General features: G+C 33.6%; 1 long non-coding RNA gene across 2 annotated transcripts; it reads right to left on the minus strand.

The window, feature by feature from the left end:
• Positions 1–11,961: 11,961 nt before the first annotated feature.
• Positions 11,962–13,270, minus strand: LOC114580654. 2 transcript variants are annotated; one of them, XR_003702159.1, is made up of 2 exons: positions 12,484–13,270; positions 11,962–12,391 (listed from the first exon to the last, which is right to left on the minus strand). It is a non-coding gene; the product is annotated as an uncharacterized LOC114580654 (long non-coding RNA). The 2 variants fall into 2 exon arrangements; XR_003702158.1 differs by having other exon boundaries at positions 11,962–12,377; positions 12,484–13,269.
• Between the last annotated feature and the right edge of the window lie 1,658 nt (positions 13,271–14,928).

Here is a 14,928-nt window from a genome sequence, read left to right on the forward strand (position 1 = left end):
AGTTCGATGAAAGTCTGACGACGGTCGGTTGTCGGGTGGTGGTCGAGGAGGAGCTTGGTGGCAAGAGAGATCTCAGATTTCTCTTCCTTCTTTTTCTTCTCCTCCCCACCCTTATTTTGTCCCCCGCCCTTTAGTGAAGAATGAGGGGTCTATTTATAATTTTTTGGGAGTGACATGACTAATAAATAGAAAGAAGATCGAGGGGGTGTTTCAAATGGATGACCGATATCGACTCCCTTGATCATGGATCGTTAATTGAGTATTTAAGTGTCTTAATGATTTATTGTTTGATGATATTAGGCTTGTTAGATTTGTCTCATCGAGCTGCTCAATTTGATTATAAGCATGCCGCTTTTGGAAATCCAAAATCATTTGGGTGTCCAATTTATGGTTTGAAGCTTCCATTTGTGCTTCAGGTCCATGATTTGGACTCATTTGGGCTTGGATTGGGACGAAATTGGTGTATTTGGGTCCTTTTTTTGAGACGTTCAGTTTGAATATAAGTTTATTGAAATTAAAGTTTAGGTGGCCCTATATTTATTTTAGGAAGTTTCCCATGCAATTTTGCTTGTAATCATCAGTTATTATCAATGAAATATATAGTCAAAAAAGAAAAGCCACCAGTATTGATAGAAGTCCAATGATATGAAGTCAAGCAAACTCTACTAGTACATCTACTCAAGGTTGATTGAATATTGGCTTTCTCTCTATTGTACATCATCTTATAATCACTTTTAGCTGTGTTTCTAGACATTACTTGAAGGTCTGGGTTGAGAAAATGAAGTAATACATGTACACAACCCATTTAACATACTAAAATAGTAGACAATGCATGATAATGGCAGCAGTGAATAAACCACATAACTCTTTATGGTAAGACTTCAAGTTGGTTAAGGAAATAGGTAATCTAGAACTTGACTGCAAACTTTTACTGGCCTATATCACAAGTACTTGTCTTCTTACAAACTTACGAATGATATTAAAGTTACCAGTCCCATTCTTACTATCACACCAGTAAGTTGCACCGCATTTTGGCTTTTACATATTTGTTTACCAACAACAAGTAGATGTAACCTCAGAATGACCCCTTATAGAGGAAGTCATCCTTCTTATTTTCTTAAGAACATTTTCTTTAACATCATCATCACAAATATCAACATCATCAACATAATCTAGAACATTTTCATTAACATCATCCTTGGCTTTATGTAGCAAATATAGATAATATAGAGTGTATTACATGGTGGGAGTTGGAAGAATCAGTATTGACACATTCATTTAGTCAGCGAGTAATGTAAGTTAGAAGGATTGTAGTTGGACGAAGGTGGTTGGAAGGATCATAGTCAGCTGATGGAGGTTGGAAAGACCGTAGTAGGGGGACGGTAGTCGAAAGGATCGCCGTCGGCGGGAAAAAGAGGTCAGAAAGACACTCGATGATCGGAATGACCGTAGTTGGCGAGCGATGAAGGTCAAAAATATCGTAGTCATGTGACGGTGGTTGAAAGGACTATAGTTAGGCTACGAAGGCCAGGGAGATCATATTCTGGAGATGGTGGTCAGAGAGACCGTAGTCGGTGGGCAGTGGAGGTCAGAAAGATCTTAGTTGAGTGATGATATTTGGAAGGATCGTAGTTGGCGAGTGAAGAAGATTGGAAAGACCGTAGTCAGGTGACGGTGATTAGAATGATCATAGTCAATAAGTGATGGAGGTCAAAAAGCCTGTAGTCTTGTTACAGTGTTTGGATGGTCCGTTGTTGGGTGATAGAGGTCAAAAACAAAAAGATTGTAGTCGGGTGACAGAGCTTGGAAGGACTGTACTAGCGGGTGAAGGAGGTCGAAAAGACTATTGTCTTGTGATGGTCGATGGCCAAGAGAAAATTCTATGATAATCGGTGGCCAGATGTAAGTCCAATTACAGTTGCTGGCCTGGTGGATGTTCGATGAAAGTCTGGCGACGGTCGATTGCCGGGTGGTGGTCGAGAAGGAGCTTGGTGGCAAGAGAGATCTCAGATTTCTCTTCCTTCTTTTTCTTCTCCTCCCCACCCTTATTTTGTCCCCCGCCCTTTAGTGAAGAATGAGGGGTCTATTTATAATTTTTTGGGAGTGACATGACTAATAAATAGAAAGAAGATCGAAGGGGTGTTTCAAATGGATGACTGATATCGACTCCCTTGATCATGGATCGTTAATTGAGTATTTAAGTGTCTTAATGATTTATAATTTTATGATATTAGGCTTGTTAGATTTGTCTCATCGAGCTGCTCAATTTGATTATAAGCATGCCACTTTTGGAAATCCGAAATCATTTGGGTGTCCAATTTATGGTTCGAAGCTTCCAATTGTGCTTCAGGTCCATGATTTGGACTCATTTGAGCTTGGATTGGGACGAAATTGGTGTCTTTGGGTCCTTTTCTTGAGACGTTCAGTTTGAATATATGTTTATTAAAATTAAAGTTTAGGTGGCCCTATATTTAATTTAGGAAGTTTCCCATGCAATTTTGCTTGTAATCATCAATTATTATCAATGAAATATACAGTCAAACAAAAAAACCCATAAGTATTGATTGAAGTCGAATGATATAAAGTCAAGCAAACTCTAATAGTACATCTACTCAAGGTTGATTGAATGTTGGCTTTCTCCCTATTGTACATCATCTTACAATCACTTTTAGCTGTGTTTCTAGACATTACTTATAGATTTGGGTTGAGAAAATGAAGTAATACACGTACACAAACCCATTTAACATACTAAAATAGTAGACAATGCATGATAATAGCAGCAGTGAATAAACCACATAACTCTTTATGGTAAAACTTCAAGTTGGTTAAGGAAATAGGTAATTTAGAACTTAACTGTAAACTTTACTGACCTATATCACAAGTACTTGTCTTCTTACATACTTACAAATGATATTAAAGTTACCAGTCCCATTCTTACTATCACACCAGTAAGTTGCACCACATTTTGGCTTTTACATATTTGTTTACCAACAACAGGTAGATGCAACCTCAGAATGACCCCTTATAGAGGAAGTCATCCTAATTATTTTCTTAAGAACATTTTCTTTAACATCATCATCACAAATATCAACATCATCAACTTAATTAGCATCTACTTCAACTTCAACATCATCAATTAGAAGATGAGGTTAAAAAACATGAATCATAACAACTTCCATATCCATCAATAATAGAACGACAAAATAGTAAAAAAAGCCTAAGTAGGCAAAGAGATTAAAGACAGAAATAAATGTAATATTTTGGGCCCATGAACTTCCACTGAGTTGTTGCCTTTATACACCGAAAACTACTGCAGAATCGATGTGTGAAATTGAGCAATACGCCCAGAACAAAGAGGGAAAAAATGATGTCTATAAGAGAATGATAAAGAATTGAGAATGAAGTAAACAAAATAAACATCAAAGATGAATAAGTTATATGGCCTTTTATTAAAATCAAACCAGCGAAGTGGCGAACCCAACCCACCAAGATGCAAGTCATCAACTCAGACACGTGGGTTGACGGGTTAACATTGAGTTTTCGGGTCAACCTGAACCCGACCTGATTTTTTATTTGGGTCAGCTTATTGAACCTAAACCCAACCAATATGGAAAATGGGTTGACCCAAACCTAGATTTTTTTTGAGTCAGTTTGAGTCTAATTTTGGGTCGGATCAAGTCTTGACACCCTAATCTAGCATATACATAAGGTTATATTTTTAGTGTTATATAAGGTTCTATTTTTTAGACCGCATTTCGCAGTCAGTCAAGTGTGGCCTTCATACACTTCATAGATAATTCATTTAGGGAAGGTTTACTCTTTTTCTTAATGTATAATTAAGGCTTTATTTGGGTCAGCTTTCTTACGGATTTGTTTTTTAGATCACAATTATAGTTTTTATTTGGCTACTACTTTTTCATTATTTTTAATAAATTTTTATGCTAAGTAGTTGCTTTCTATAATAGTTTAAGAAAAATATATTTCTCAACAATAGCTTTATAATCACTTTTATAAAAATTATAGCCATCCCAAACATACCTTAGGTTTTCTAGTAAATATTAAATTGATGTCAAAAATATTAATCGATTAAGATTGCTTGCATTACACATTAAACTAGTTTTACTTTTCAAATAAATATAATATTTGTATTTGAAGAATAATAGAAGTTTATGTGCCTATTAATTATATATATTATATCATTAAGTATGTAAATATTGCATGTAATATTGATATAGCATTTAATATCATTGATATCGTATGTTATAACTTAATTTTAAATTTATAATATTATTTTTTATTTTTAAAATTTAATTAATGTTTAGCGTGTGTACCCACTTGCATGTTAATCATATAAAAAGAAGAATGATAACTGAGCGATAACATCAATGAGTTATCTCTGAAGAAATGCAGAGAACATATAACAAGAAGCACACAGTTGGAGAACCAAGAAGGAGGAAAAGTTATTTATTATCCATCCTATTACAGAAGTATTAATAGCTGTTATATAGACTTATCAATGTACGGCTCAAGACAAAAAAACCAATCATTAGCTGACACATCAAATACAATGCAGTTCATTACAAGTAAAACCTACGGTTCTAATATGCCCCGACAAATTGATGGGTCTTGAATGGCCGTTAGTTTGAGACGAAGTTGTTGAAACCAATGTGTGGATAATGATTTGGTGAAGCTGTCGGCAAATTGATCAATAGTGCTTATGGAAGAAGATTGATATTATGCTGTTGAATTTGATCCCTGATAAATTTCTGATCAATTTTTATATGTTTCATACGAGCGTGAAAGAATGGATTGTTAGCCAAGGCAATGCCTGACATGTTGTCACAATATAGTTTAATGGGATAGTCTTGATTAATGCCAAAGTCATTAAGAAGTCTGCATAGCCATATTATGTCTGAGGTAAGAGCAGCTAGAGCGCGGTATTCGGATTTAATTGGTGGACGATCTGGCTATGGTATGTTGTTTCTTGACTGTCCAAGAAATGATAGTTTCGCCTAAGAACGAGCAGTAGCTTGAGGTAAACCTTCTTGAGGTTGGATCGATATCTCTAGCCTAATTCGCATCTGAAAAAGATTTTAGAAGTAAATTAGTTTTGGTAATATGTATGCCAAAGTGTAACGTACCTTTGATGTATCGTAGAAGTCGTTTCAACAAGTATGTATGCTAATGTAGCGGGTTGTGCATGTGTTGGGAGAGAACATTGACGCTGTAAGTAATGTCTAGTCGGGTGAGCATCAAGTATTGCAGAGAGCAGGTGAGACGACAGTGAGAGAGGGATCCGCGAGGAATGGATCGATGTTGATGACTGATGGTTGTTTGGAGCATGTAGGATTTGCGAGCGAGTTGCATTGGGTGAGGTTTGCTTGTTGGAGAAGACTATAAGCATATTTTAGTTGAGAGAGAAAATACTAATTTGGAAGATGAGTTATCTTTATCCTAAGAAATTCATTGGCTTCCTCTAATTGTTTCATGGAGAATTCATGACCAAGCCGAGCCAACATGTTTTTGATGATTGATTGATCATTACTCGTGATAAAAATGTCGTCCACATAAATTAGAAGAAAAATATGAACTTTATCTTTATGGTAAGTTAGTAAAGATGGATCGGCTTGACTATGAGAAAATCCAAGAGATACAAGAAAAGAGGTAAACATGTTGTACCATTGACGAGCGGCTTGTTTCAAGCCATAGATCGCTTTGTGAAGATGACAAATGTGATCGGAGTAGGATTTGTCTTCGAATCCTTTTGGTTGGTGTATGTAGACCGTTTCAGATAGATTACTATGGAGAAAAGCGTTGGCAACATCTAACTGCTAAATTGGCCAGTCGTTGCATAGAGCAATAGTCAAGAGTATACATATTTTTGGAAGATTGGCTACCGGACTGAACATTTTTGTGTAATCCAAACCAAATTCTTGGTTATTTCCTTGAGTAACTAACCTTACTTTGTGTTTGGCTACCGTTCCATCAGCGTAATGTTTAGTTATGTAGGTCCATTTGCATCCTAAAACTAATGCCGTTTATGGTGGTGGAACAAGACTCCAGGTACCCTGTTTCTAAAGTACAAGGAATTTTGCGGCCATGGCTTGATGCCATTCAATCTTATTGACGGCTTCAGTGTAAGTTGTAGGATCGGAACGTGGTAACAAGATTGTTTGCTTGTGTAGAAGATTTAAGCAATTGGGTGGTTTGAGAGACCCTATTCTGCTGCGAGTCACCATAGGATGACCGTGAACATTAGGATTAACCAATTTTTGAATCGAATGTGAGGGAACGAACTGTGGGAGGCACAGGTTGATTTATTAGAGAAGAGTTAGGAGGTGATTGAATATATTTGCTGGAAGGAATTGGTTGGGTTGAGGATTGGTGTGCGGAATATATACCAGAGTTAGGAATAGGGAGGATGGCTAGGTGGCATTGATAATGGAATTGGTTGAGATTTGAGAGAATGTAAATACCTGCTCATTAAAAATAGTATGCCGAGCGAGTAATTTTGTTGGTTGAAATATCGAGGCATTTATAGCCTTTGTAGGTGTTGGAGTAGCCCAAGAAAACGCATGATTTAGATTTAGGTAAGTTTGTGATGAGAGTTTGATAGATTGAGAGGCAAGCATTCACAACCAAAAATACGAAGATGGCTATAGTTAGGTTTGGTATGATGAATAAGTTCAAACGGATAGATATTATTTGTCGTCAAAGAAGGCATTATATTGATTAGGTAAATAGATGTTAGAGTGGCATCTGGCCAATAGACGTAGGGAACCGAGGATGTGTGAAGGAGTGTATGGATAATAATAAAAAAATTAAAACAAATTATTATATTACAATGAAAATTATAAGGTTTGCATTCAATTTTTATATTTTCCGATAATATTGTATTACAACTTTATTTGGAACCAAATCAAATACTTTTTTTTTCAATATATTGCACTAGATAATCATTGAGCTAGTCATCACCCATTTTACTGTGTAATCGACGTTTAATAATTTATGTTGTAGAAAATACTTTTTTAATTATAGCTGTAGCAACGGGAAAAGTTAATCCTAAGACAATAAGATAGTAAACTAAGGGATACATCATATCTTTCTTAACTTTAATAAATTATTTTGCAAGATCAACAATGCTATCTAAGATGAGAACTCCTCCCTTGTATACATATCAAAAATATATGTAAATATCTGGTGCTCTAGAGCCACAACTTTAACTATAGAAAATTTTGATGAATATAGCTCTGCAGGCCAGATTAATATGTCCTTATAATAAACAGGGAATGAATTACTTGGATTTAGAGATGAAACACAAAGAAGCAATTCAGTACTAGCTTTAGAGAATCTATTATTTAGCTCTTGAGGTTGTATATCGATAACAGTGTAAAAGAATTTCACATGATAATGATGTAAATTGTTTACATCTTCATTTCTGCATAATGATCGTCAGCGAGCTTTGAATGTATAGTACATAACACGAACATCAACTTCAAAAATATTGTAAAAAAATATGACACTTCTTCCAATAAAGAATCTCATCCATTTTCCCTCATCATCTATAATTATTGTTTGGATATTACATATTAACTTCATTGCATTTAGTATATCCTAATCTTTTCTCTGTAATGCTTGTAATAATTTATTTGTGACACCTAAAATGTCAATCATTAAATTCATAGCAAGGATAAAATCAAAATATTTCATGGCATCTATCAAAACACCAATTCAACTACTTATTGATCATGTACCACATCTTTTTTAATAATTTCAAGCACTTCAATTACTAATGCTTGCATTTTCTTTAAGTTAATTAATGTATGAAAAAATGAATCCCAACGAGTGTCATGAACGTTCTTTAAAGCAGCAGGCTATGCCACTTAATATAATATACTACTACCAAACCCATACAAGCAGAAAATAGAGAACAACTCATTCACTGAGAACTTCTCCTTAGCTCCTGCATCATCATGAACTCTACTATTTTATTGAAATGAGTTGGATTGAGTCAATTTTGTTCTTCAATGGCAACACTGGGAAGCCACAGGAGATCTGATTGGACAGAAGCCAGGGGCTTAATATATCTTTTATAGCAACGTTAGACTTCTTTCAGCACCCGACGAAAGGAAAGCGAGCTAGAAGACATGGAAGTTTATGCTGGAAGCTAAGGATGAACCATTTGTGCTTACATTTGAGCCTTCAGCTAGTAGAATGAGTGAGATGAAGGAAGATGCCATGGTAAAAGCTTATTGTGATTAATAAAAGAATTGGGTGTGAAATCTTGTAAAAGCCATTGGTGCTTATTATATAATCTTTTGTTTTGTAGGTATATCATTGTTTATAAGGCTAATGCATGATATAGATACAAACACTGATGCCTGCAAAGGAAAAAAATTTCAATTTAATTCATTAGATCATTAGGCCATTATATGATAACTTTTGTAAAATGCAAAGTATAATTATATTTAAATATGGCATCCATCTAATTGATTCTTCACATTGTGACGATCTTTTCTAATAGTAAGATAGTTGTTTCATGATCTTTATAAATTATCTTCAAAGTGCTTTTTAAAATAATTTAAGTAAAGAGTGGTTAGTGAGAGTAATTATTAAATGATTAATGAAATTAGTTAATTGGGTGTTACTATCTTCCAAATTTTTTTTAATTTTGATAAATCATATTTAATTTGCTCAATATGAGCCAATCTCTTATGCACCTCATGTCAGGAGAGACTAAGGCTTTGTTTGAGGCAGCTTGCTTACTACGTTTTAAAGTAGTTTTCTAGTATAATATGAAAATTTTGGTACCAAAAAACCGTTTTAATAAGCAGTAAAAACTCCACCCCAAGCAAAGCCTAACTATATTAAATCAAATTTTAATGATGAAAATGTCAAGAGACGAACTCTTCATTGAGAAACATTGCAGAAAATCAATTACATCTTAAACTAAAAAAGAAATAAAAATATGATGAATTTTACTAAAATCATCATCCATAAAAAAGATTCAACTTAGATATCATAACCGAAAGCTAAAATAGAAAATAGTCTTGGTTCAAAACATTTTAAACAACTACAACTAATAGTGCTTTAAACCACTTCTCTTTCCCTATGTTTGCGAAAACATGATGAAAGTTGTTTGTAGTGGACAACAATTACAACAGTCTTGCAGCAATTTTTTAACCACTAGTAGCCAGTTTATGATACTTTAAACCATCAAAATACTCCATAAAAAGTACTACAAAATCTTTTTGTTATGCTATTGTCGATGCAATAAAATATTAGAAAACTCTCACTTCTGGCAATAAACCAATAATCATAATTTGTTGAGCATTAGCATCATTTGATGTGCTATCTTTGAATATGAAGCTCTCACCCAAATCTTCCACATTTGCATAATATGAAGTAGATGCGCACAGTTGAAGCTCAATCCATAAGAAAAAAAGTCTGATCATGGAATACTGGTCAAGAAACTAGATCCAAAAACTCATTGCATAAGTAGGTTCAAGAAGGACATTTTAGTTGAAGTCATGAGCTGCATATATGAATATGAGAGGCACATTGCTCTGATGTAGTTAATGATATAAAATTGTTGCTTTCTTAGGAGTTTTTGTAATATTAATTAGTCATTGGTTAGGATGTGTGCCAAAGAAGGATTTAACAATTTTTTAGAGTTTTAAGGCATAAAAAAATAGAGATCATGGGCTACCATGTGCTAACTAGCTAAAGTATTATTGGAAAAAGAAGATAGGAGCAAAAAGATTTAATAATTGATGGGTTTGGTTTACATTGAATTCTCAACTTATTATTTTTGTGCTTGAGGATTTATCATATTGAATAAAATATCTCATATTTTTCTTAAATTACATGTTTTGGGTCGAATTACGAAGCTCCAAGAAGTATTGAATTTTAAACAGTTCTGTTTCAAATCCATTGAAAATTCGCTCATAAGTTGGTGCTTGAAGACATAGACCATTGTTCACCTTATTGAATAACTCTAAGGTATAAAAACGACTCAACAGTCAAAACTTCTAATTCTCTTATGGGGATTTTGTGAAGTAATCAAGAAAAAGTGTTGTTTTAGGCTAAAGACATGTACTTGGAAAACACTAATGCCTTTGTAGAAGCTCTTTATCCTATTTTACTTCCAAGCATCTTTTTGCTAAGTTAGGTTGATATTGGCTTTCTAGAAATAGAGAAATTCTCAGAGGCAAAGCTAAAGGCTAAGTGCCACTAGATGTGTGCAAGGCTATGAAAAAATCTCATATTTAATGGATTTTTTTCAACTCAAGTTCATGTGAAATCCATTCTATCTGGGATAGACAAGGCTTGATTTGATATGAGTTCAATCTTAATTAGAGAAAAAAACTTCATTTTTTTCTTTAAATTTTGATCTTTTTCAACAAAACTTATAAACAAGCAACAATATGTATACCAATTGTTGCATACTAGAAAGTTTGAGTCAGTAGAGTATATTTTAGGTCTCAGCATTCTACAAAAATTCAACACATAAAAATAAACATAGTATGACAAAAAAATGTGAAAAATGTAGAAAGAGAAAAAAATCATGGGGTCTAACCTAGTTGAAAGCTCCACTATACAGTAAGTGATACAAGAATCATTCTTTCTTCACTATTGAAGAAGAGGAGGAATAAATAAACATATGATTTTTCTTGATGGAAATTACATAAATCAAGTGTCTATAGAGGGACAATCTATACCCAATAGCGGGGTTATGTCTTGACAGTATTCTAGAGATGGTGATAGTGGTAGTTTTCGAGGACAATAGCTGGTGGTGGTCGTTGGCAACAATAACTAACAAAATGCAAGAGAGCTCTCTCAAGTATTCTCTCTTCTTCCTCTCTTCATGTGAAGAATGTGAGCCTAATTATTAGTTTTTGGGAGTGACATGCTCCGCAAATATGGAGAAAATCTAGAGCACTTCATCAAACGGTACATATTAATTTCTTTTATCATAAAACTTCGGCAAGCATTAAGGTGTTTTAATGATGTCATAATTAAGTGATCTTGGGTTCGTTGGATTCGTCTCATTGAGCCGCTCGATTCGACAATAAGAATGTCATATTTAGATATTATTTGTTATCCAAATAATATTTTTAAGCTTCCAAATATGCTTCAATTCTTTGATTTGGGCCTATTTGATCTCGAATTTGACTGATTTTAGTGTCGTTGGGTTTGTCTCATAAAAAACGTTCAATTTGATTATAAGTTTGCTGAAATCAATATTTGGATGATCCCAATTTTAATTTTGAAAGTTTTCAATCCAGATTTTGCCATGAGATTCACCCGGATCAAGGCGATTTTGAATGGTTAAGCACAAAGATAAATCTAAAATATTAAAAGGGATTTTTATGTCATTAATTGGCTTTGTATTTTTTATATATTTGATGAATGATTAATTTTTATAAAAATTAATGAATCTGTCTTATAAATCATAATTTATGGTTTGATCTTGAGTTTATGATTATAAGATGGTTGATACAACACAATTGGGAGGAAAAATTAGTTGATCCTTTGGAGGAGAAAATTTCTATTATATTTAAATGTAATGGTATATAGGTATGCACTTTTCTCTTTCTAAGTGATACTATTTTATTTCCAATTAAATTTACATGTTTCGATCTTTAAATGAAAGATTAAAATCATTTAATCTTTTTTTTACATTATATATATATATATATATATATATACTAAAAAAATAAGCTTTCGCAGCACTTTTTGTGACCTATTGCAGCGGTTTAAACACATACTATTTTATTTGCAGCGGTTTAGAAACCGCTATAAATCCACTGTATTTGTGTTCGCTGCAAAGGCTTCCGCAACGGTTTCACAAGTGCTGCTGTAGAAATGCTATAGTAGCGCATTTAGAAGGTGTTAAAATCGCTGGTAAAAGATAGAATAAATTAAAAAAAAATATATTATGCAAAAAAAAAAAACAAATTTGTTATCAAATTACAAATATCAATAAAATACTATACAAATATAAATTAATCTTTAGCTCCATCATAACTATTTCAAACATCATTTATACTTACACAAGGCATCACTCTATTCTATTTTTGATAAACTGATACATCTTATTATGTCCAAATTGAAGCTTTGATCACTCTATTCATGTTTTTCTTCCTTACGATCGACATTGGATTAAACAACGGCTGTTCCAACACCTCAAGAAACTTGATTTGAAATAAGATTCAATGACCAAAACTTAAAATTAAAGATCTATTCATCCTTGTGTTTAGCCCAATCCTCTACCTTGATGAGCTTCTCTAACTTCAATCTTTGATGAATAAATTATCATAATTTGTCATTGGATGTTTGGTGATACTTGTGTATTTGAACAAGTTGTGTATAAACTGTAATTCAAACGCTTGATTCAAGTAAAAAATTAAATGAACAGATGGAATTTCATCAAAAAAAGAGAATCAAATACAAAAGTAAATAAATTTTTAATACATATACATGAAGGTTAAGTTGGGGATGCTGCCAGAAATATATTTGTATGGTTAGCAAATGATCGAACACCTGGTGCGCATTCTTGGAGGAGTCAAAGAAGCTGTCGTCAATTTAAAAGGTAGAACAAGATTAACAATCTGAAAAGCAAATCGAGACAAAAAAAACACTTCAGCTTTCTTTCTTCTTCTTTTTTTTAAACTGAAGTTTGGCAAAACATTGTGTATGTAAAGCTCCAAACTCAAAGCCATTCTCAAGCAAGATTTGCTTACCACATCTTGATATCTGTGTACATAAAAAAAATGAAAACAAAAGAAGTTGGAATAAGAACCAACGTGAGCCTTACCTCCAACATATGCAAGGAAATGGTTCTTAGTTTTTGAAGGGCTTTTCCTTTCGTTTTTGAAGGGCTCTCGCAAAGAGTATCTGATAACCTTGTCAATACATAACTAAATATTGAGAAAGAGTCATTAGATTACCACTCTATATTTTCTTACTCACCGGAATGGACAAACATGGAGCTAAGCCGGTAGTTCCTCGACGGAGGCGCCCGTGAAAAGTCCAAAAATCACGGGTAAGAGAGAAGAGCTCGCGAGCAGGCTAACCGGGTGGAATCCATTGGTTCAATTAGTTGAGGGAGGCAATGGAGGAGCTCGTGAAGGGGTGAGAAGGGGTGAGGTGAGAGCGGCGTCAATCGTCTGGCATGTATCCACGCGAGGTGAGAGCGGCTAGGGCACAAATCGATTAAATGGAGTAGGCAACTAGAAGATTAAACCGGGCTTAAAGCCAGCGGTTTAAACTGCAGTTAAAAATATGATAATTTTTTTTTTTATTTTTTTAGCTGCGGTTATAGCCGCTGCTATAGGTGACATATAGCACCAGTTTGAAAACCGCTGCTAATTAATGATGTCTTTATGCCTTTGTTTTAGTAGTTATATATATATTGGGAATGGGGAGTATCGGTCCGTTGCCACGTCAGTTTGTGACATGCTTGGCGGTGTCCACTAGTCTCCTCAGCTGACCTAGACGAGCGACCCACACCCTTGCTACTCGTGGCCCGTGCTTATTGGGTCCCCCCTAGAGGGGCTACTGCCGCTCGAGAGAATCGAACTCGAGATGGGGAGTTCTCAATTGAGCACGGCCACCAACCGAGCTAAGCATCAGTGAGTTTTACATTATATTTGGATGTCATTGTATATAGGAATGCACTTTTCTTTTTCCAAGTGATACCATTTTCTTTCCAATTTAATTTACTTGTTTCGATCTTTAAGTGAAAGATTAAAATCATTTAATCTTTTTTTTTTCATTATTAAAATAATTGGTATGCATGATTTCATGAATTTTTTAGATCATCTCATCATTAATCGGATGTAATATAACTTTTATGTTGGCTTTTATAGTTTTATTATTTTAAAAAATATAACTCTGTTTCTAAAGTACAGAAAATTTTAATGCCTTAAAAGCTGAAAAATAATATATACACACACACTTCACTATTTTTAATAAATTTTTATGCTGTGAAATTATTTTCTGCAATAATTTTTTTAATACTTAAGATTTATCTGTGCTTACTTGATTAGTGACCATTCATCAATACAGTCTAAATCATAAACTGTCATCGTCAGAATATATATAATGTAGTGCTTTAATTACGCTAATGTTTTCATAATTTTTAGGTACTGACGAATTAAATTTCTTAAGAAATTGGCACCTATCGGTAGAAGTGGAGAATTTGCGATTGATTGACTTCCGATTTGCAAACCAATTTCTCTAGAATGTTTTGGATATGCTTAGTTAATTTATGAATATTTTTTAATAATTTATGAATATTTTTGAATTATTTATGGATTACCGGATTTTAGGATATAAAAGAATTTTTGGCTAAAATTGAGTAAATTAAATAATTATAATGATATTATATTATTATTTTAATATAATTATCTTTAACCATTATTACAAACTTTCATTAAGTCCATTTTTGCTTTTTGATTTTCATTAACAGAGAGGGCTTGAGAAAAAAATGAGCGAAAGAGAGGAGAGAGAATGGGGAAAATTCAATTTTGGGCGACTTCGATCGTTTTCATGCATCAACATAGTTAAAAAATTTGTTCGTCTTGAGGTAAGTCACATTACGCATATCTCAATTTTTAAATACAAAATCGATTATTATACATAATTTTTAAATAAAATAAACATTTTTGAGGTTTAAAATAAATATTAATATTTGAAGCTAACATGAACCGTGTGTTTCATAAAATTATAAATAGACCATCTTTCTTCATATGATAGAGACATGAACCTTGTTCTAAATTTGAAGAGGGTTTAGAGATCTCAAATTTTTCTAAAGCCTTGTCACATCGCCAACATTTGTCTCATTCGACCACCATCATTTGATCAATATTGTTCAAATACTATTGCCCAATCATTGTTGCTAGGTCTTTGTCCCCAAGACTA

This window comes from Dendrobium catenatum, unplaced genomic scaffold, assembly GCF_001605985.2.
Source record: "Dendrobium catenatum unplaced genomic scaffold, ASM160598v2 fragScaff_scaffold_1163, whole genome shotgun sequence".
Taxonomy (NCBI): Eukaryota; Viridiplantae; Streptophyta; class Magnoliopsida; order Asparagales; family Orchidaceae; genus Dendrobium; species Dendrobium catenatum.